The following is a 5,781-nucleotide window of genomic DNA, read 5'->3' as shown; positions in this document are numbered from 1 at the left end:
GGCACCGGCACCGGCACCGGCACCGGCACCGGCACCGGCACCGGCACCGGCACCGGCACCGGCACCGGCACCGGCACCGGCACCGGCACCGGCACCGGCACCGGCACCGGCAGCGGCACCGGCACCGGCACCGGCACCGGCACCGGCACCGGCGGACAGCGGCACCGGCTGCGGTAAGGATAAGTGGTACCGGCACCAGCCCCGGTACAGGCAGCATCCGTGAGTCTGTGTGTGTGTGTGTGTGTGTGTGTGTGTGTGTGTGTACGCGTGTGTGAGTGTGTGTGTGCATGTGTGTAGGTGTGTGTGAGTGTCTTTGTGTGCCTGTGTCACTGGCTCGGGGCTGTGCCAGACTGTGTTCCAGCTGTGTTCCAGCTGTGTTCCAGCTGTGTTCCAGCCGTGTTCCAACCGTGTTCCAGCTGTGTTCCAGCCGTGTTCCCGCTCTGTTCCCGCCGTGTTCCAGCCGTGTTCCCCCTGTGTTCCAGCCGTGTTCCAGCCGTGTTCCCGCTCTGTTCCAGCCGTGTTCCAGCTGTGTTCCCGCTGTGTTCCTGCTGTGGCCCCTCCCAGGGCTGGGCAGGCGGGCAGGGCCAGGGCCGTGCTGCCCTGCCGGGGTAAGGTGTGCTGGGCACCACGGCCTCGCCCTGTCCTCAGAGTCCCCAGTCTCGCTCTGACGAGCAGGTCTGGCTGATCCTTAGGGACAGCAGCCATCCCCCACCGTGCCACAGTCACCGGGCAGGGACAGGCCCCGGCAGCACCTGGGGCTGCTGCTGGCACCATCGCTCCTTCTGGGGGCTGCCAGAGGAGCTGAGGGATGGAGCCTCTGCCGGCAGGTCTGGATGTGGCCAAGGGCCTCATCTGGGTAAGCCCAGGTCCCTCCAGTGGTGGCTGATTCCTGGAAGAAACAGCTGATTCCCAGTGGGAGCTGCATCCCATGTGCACTGGAGTTAACCGGAATCCTGTGCCCTTCCAGGGTGGCTACGGGAGTGCTTTGAGACCACAGCTTTCCCCCGCCACCCCCGAGTTAATTGTTGGGGGATTTTTTTCATTTAATTTATAAATGAGTTTAACTTTGCCTCAGATATTATTTTTCAACCTAATTGAAATGTAGTGTGTGTGTGCCTTCTAATTGCTTTGAAGAACCTAATAAGAAGCTCCTTAAAGTCTAAAGGCTAAAAACTGGAGGATTTTAATAAATTTAACATTAGCTTAACACTTCCACAGGGATTGGAAAATATCTACTCGTAAGGATATTTGCTTGAGCTAAGCAATGCAACTTGTTCCTCTGTGTTAGTGCATATGTGATATGCTGTGAACAGTCCAGTTTTAAATTTTTCTCATTTTTTGAAAACTTTTTTTAAATGAAGGTCGCTTTTATTTTTATATCTCCCAGGTCCGTAAAAATTGTTATGGTGAAGCAGGGGTGGGTCAGCTCCGGGGCTCCAGGGGTAGGAGGGTGAGTTTTGGCTCTCCCCTGCTCCCTCCGGTGCATTCTGTCGCTGTTCCCTGCCCGTGCCCCCCTGCAGCCGGGCAGGGGCTGGGGGAGCTGTGGCTGGGCTCGGAGCCAGAGCAGGGTCAGCCCTGCAGGTGAGTGCTGGGAGCAGAGCTCGGCTTCCCCTGAGCTCTCTGTCCATTTACAGCTTCGTTACAGCTCTGGGGCCCTGTGGAGCTCTCCCTGAGCCCGCTGGTGCCACCAAAGGTGGGGTCCCAGCCATTTCCTGGCCACAGCTGGCCCACACGAGGGCTCCCGGGGATCGCCTCTGCTCCCCCGGCACACGGACATGTTCTCTCTGGCAAGTGGCTCTCTCAGCCTTCAGCCACAACCCGTGGGAGACGACAGCCCCTGTGGAGGGCAGGCCACTGCCCAGGTTTGGGGGAGCCGGAGCTCCCTTCCTGTGGCCCAGGCAAGGCACAGCCCCTCCAGCCAGCACGGCCAAGCAACCTCTGCTCCCCAGTTGTGAGGAAGCATCAATGCCCTTCAGCAGCGGGACTTCAGAATCACCAATAACAGGAATTTACTTGAGTAATTAACACCATTTGCTTTAAATGAAGCTGTTGGCTTGTGGGTGCAGCGCCTGGGTTTGCTGAGCTGTGAAGTTAAGTTCTCAAAGATCAGAAAAGTGAGGAATTAGGGCCAGAACACCACTTTTGGGAAACAGCTTTCAGCGTGGTTTAAAGCTCCATGAAGTAACACCTGACTGCACGTGTGGTTTGCCGAGCTCCCTGCAGCGCCAGGGGCTCCGGGAGGGAAGCTCCGGCTCGGGCAGGTTTTGCTCTGAATTTATGGGAGAACAGCTCTGCCGGTTGTGCCGGGCGGGTTGGGTGGCTGCTCTTACAGCGAGCAAGGACCGTGACAGGGCAGGGGCGGGCTGCGGCCTCGCCCGAGGCACTGGTGAGTGGGGGGCGTGGGGAGGAGCAGGCGGCCAGGGCCCGTCCCGGGGGTTCTTTCCCCGGTGGCAGCTCCCGAGGCACTTTGGGATGCTCAGCGCCACTTGCTCGGAGTGCTCGCGGGCTGGGAAGCGCACGTTTCCCTGGATGGGCTCCAGCTGCTCGGTGCGGGACTCCGGGGTCCGCCCGGAGGTGCCGGGGGGCTGTGCGCCCCTCGGGGCTGCCCCGGCGGGGGCGTTGCATAACGCTTTACATAACCGGGCACAGCCGTGCGGCCCCCCCGCACCTGCCCGGGCCGGGCCCCCCCGGGTCCCCCGGGCGCCGGAGGGGGCGGGAGCGCAGGAACCGGCGCAGGGACCGGCGCAGCCGCCCCAGCCCGGGGCCGGTGCTGAGGAGCCGCCGGCGGCTCCGAGCGGGGTCTGCGGGCCCCCCCCGCCCGGCGGGACCCCCGGGATGGCCTCAGGAAAGGCGGCGGGGGAGCGGCGCTGGGAGCTAGTGCGCTGGTGAGTGCGGCGGGCCCGGGGGTCCCGGCTTTCTCGGCAAGGGGGACCCGAGCTGGACACCGGCAGGGGCTCGGCTTGCGAGGGGTCTGGGCTTCGGCGCGGGGATGCTCCCAGCCCGGGAGAGGAGGAGAACCCGGGCAGGGGGGACCCCGGGTAGGGTTGAGGGGACACGGGACCTCGCCCTGGATCTGGGGTGCTGCGGGGCACTCCGAGGGGCGTCGCGGGGTCCCGGCGGGAGCGGGGGTCCCGGCGGGGCGCCTGTTCCAGCCGGGGGGACACACGAGGGTGCGGGCCCGTGCTGGGAGGGGGATCGCTGGCAGAGGCAGGAGAGTCGCATCCCGAAGACTTTTTGCACTCGGGAAAGGGTCCTGCCCGCTGGGGAGGAAGCGTGGGAGCGGCAGCGTGCCGGGATGCCGAGCTCTGCTCGTTCCGGGGGAGTCCCCGAGACTCGCGGGGCGTGCTGAGGCTCCTGCGGTCTCTGGAGTGCGGGGACGGGCTTGGAACAGGGCACGGTCTGTGCCCGGAACAGCCGGGACGGGCTGACATTGAGAACAAGCTTTGTCTGTGTTCTTTTATGTTGAATTGTGCAGTTTGTGACGTCCGAAGCTTGTGACTTTTGAGCAGGGAGCTGCGGCGATGCCAGGAGGGCTGGGTGGCTCCGCGGGGATGCTGATGGAAGCGCCGGGACGGGCCCGGCTCTCCCTGGCAGGAGCAGAGCCCGAGCCGGCTCCCCTGCTGTGGGTGGGAGCCCCTCAAACCGGGGCAAGAGTGGGAGTCACTGAAGCTTTTTCTTTTCCTCTCTCCCTCCCTTCCCCGCTCCTTGCAGCCAAAGACACTTTTCCCCTCTCACACTTGAACAAACTGCTGCAGCAGCTGCGTGGCCCGGCTTTTGTGTCCCCACTGCCTCACCCCCACTTCCCAAGGGACAGCCTGGCTTCCCTTGCGCTCTGTGCACGGTAATCAGAGCAGAGCTGCAGGGAGCACTGCCACTGCACCGTGCTCAGATGCTTTTAACCAGAAAATTGGCAGGTCACTCTGTGCTGGGGATGCTCAGGGAGCCTTTTGGGTTTCCTTTAGCTGCAGTGTGAACTCAGTTCCTGCACTGTCACTGCCCCCAGCTCACAGGACCTGCAGGGCTCAGGCAGGTCACAGAGCCCAGCAGCAGCACGTGGGGAGCTCGTGGCACAGAGAACCTCCCCTCAGCCCCATGCAGGCACATCCCTGGGGTTAGTGCTGGGAATGAACCTCCTGGAGCATCCAATGCAGAGGAAGGGACAGGAGCTCTCTCCAGCTCTGGCTGAGGTTCATGGGTGCTGCAGCTGTGTGTGCATATCTCCAATCAGTTCTACAGGGGCTTTAGCTTATTAATTACTTGCTGATGAAATTTCACATTCAGAGGAGTGTGTATGAAGTGCAGCTGGCTGCTGGGATGGAAGCAGGCAACAGGATTTTGTTCCAAAAGATGGAAACAACTGCAGTTGTCAGAATTTTGCTCACTTAACAGGGAGCCCATACTCTTCTAATCAAATTCATAACCATCAATTCACTCAACTATTACTGGATGAGCCCCAACATCTGGCCTGGCATTTGAAGGGATGCTGGAAATGCCTTGGAGCCAATGACAGCCTGGGGATGGGGCTGGCCTGGGGGGGTGTGTGCTGGGGACAGGCTGTACCCCAAGAGGATGGTGCTGAGCAGGGGGTGCTGTACCCCTGGGGCTTTACAGGGGAATGTCCTGTGCTGCTTGGAGATGTTTGCTCTTTGTGTTCCTGCACAGGGCGGTCACGGGGGCCTGTGGGTCTGTCCAGAGGCCTGAGGGGCTAGGGGCTGTAAGGGGCAGCGACCCCACAGACACCCAAGGAGGGTGAGGGACCCTCCCTGGGGTCGGTCCCAGGGATGCCCTGTCCCAGACGTGGCCGTGGGTGAGTGGGGTGGGGTGGCACAGGGCTGTGGGCTGTAAAGCGATTTTCTGCTGCCTCGGAGAGCTCCTGCTGCCGCTCCCTCCGCAGCCAGCGCTGATGAATATTTCAGTCTCGCCGCTGTTATTTTTAGGTACGTGCGAGAAGGCCGCTTTCGCATCGAGGAGAGGACGCTGACGGCGTTCCAGTGGCTGCACTCGCCCCAGCAGCACCGCATCGTCAGCCGGGCAGACCTGGGCTCCCCCAGCAGGTAAGGGGACGCGGGCAGCACTGGCACCTGCCCTGCTGCTTGCTCTTTCACTAGCCCTTGTGGTTTTGACACTGAGCCCCAGCCTGTCTGGGAGCCCTGTGACACACGCACCTCTTGGGCTTTGCTGTTAAATCAAGTCCTGGGCAGTTGCACCAGGAGCTGCAAGCACCACATGAGAGCTGTTTGGTTTAAAGCAGTGGAAAGGACAAATTATCACCTGCCTGCCCAAACTTCTCTTGTAATCGCCCCCGTGGTTTTAGTTGAGGATCTGCTTTATGTGTGCAGCACTTGAGGTTTACTTAAAAACAGATGGTAGCCAGGGGCTGTGTTTCCCCCAGCCATCAGTGATCATTGGAAAATATCTGTTCTGATCCCCTGATTTTGGTCGGTGTTAAACTCTCCCCTTGGGAGCCACATCCCAGGCACGTGCTGTGGCTCTCCCTGCTGATGCATATGCATTGCTGTCAGTTCCCATCCCGTGTGTGATGATAAAACACCATTAACATAAAAGCCTCATGGGCCTCCAGACACACACAGAGCAGCATCTGCTCTCTGGCCTGCGAAGAGCTCTGGAACATGCTGGGTCCCTGAGTGGCTGTGGCACTAAAAGCTCTTCCCTCTCTGTTTCAGCAGCAGTTCTGCTCCAAGAGCCCTTAAAGCCCTGAAGTATTTATCTGCCTGGAACTGCATGGAGGAGAACAGCAGTGGGAGGGTGGCTGCAGAGCAA

Source organism: Pyrgilauda ruficollis, unplaced genomic scaffold (assembly GCF_017590135.1).
Source record: "Pyrgilauda ruficollis isolate IOZ18807 unplaced genomic scaffold, ASM1759013v1 scaffold59, whole genome shotgun sequence".
Lineage (NCBI taxonomy): Eukaryota > Metazoa > Chordata > Aves > Passeriformes > Passeridae > Pyrgilauda > Pyrgilauda ruficollis.
This window is presented reverse-complemented; position numbering follows the sequence as displayed.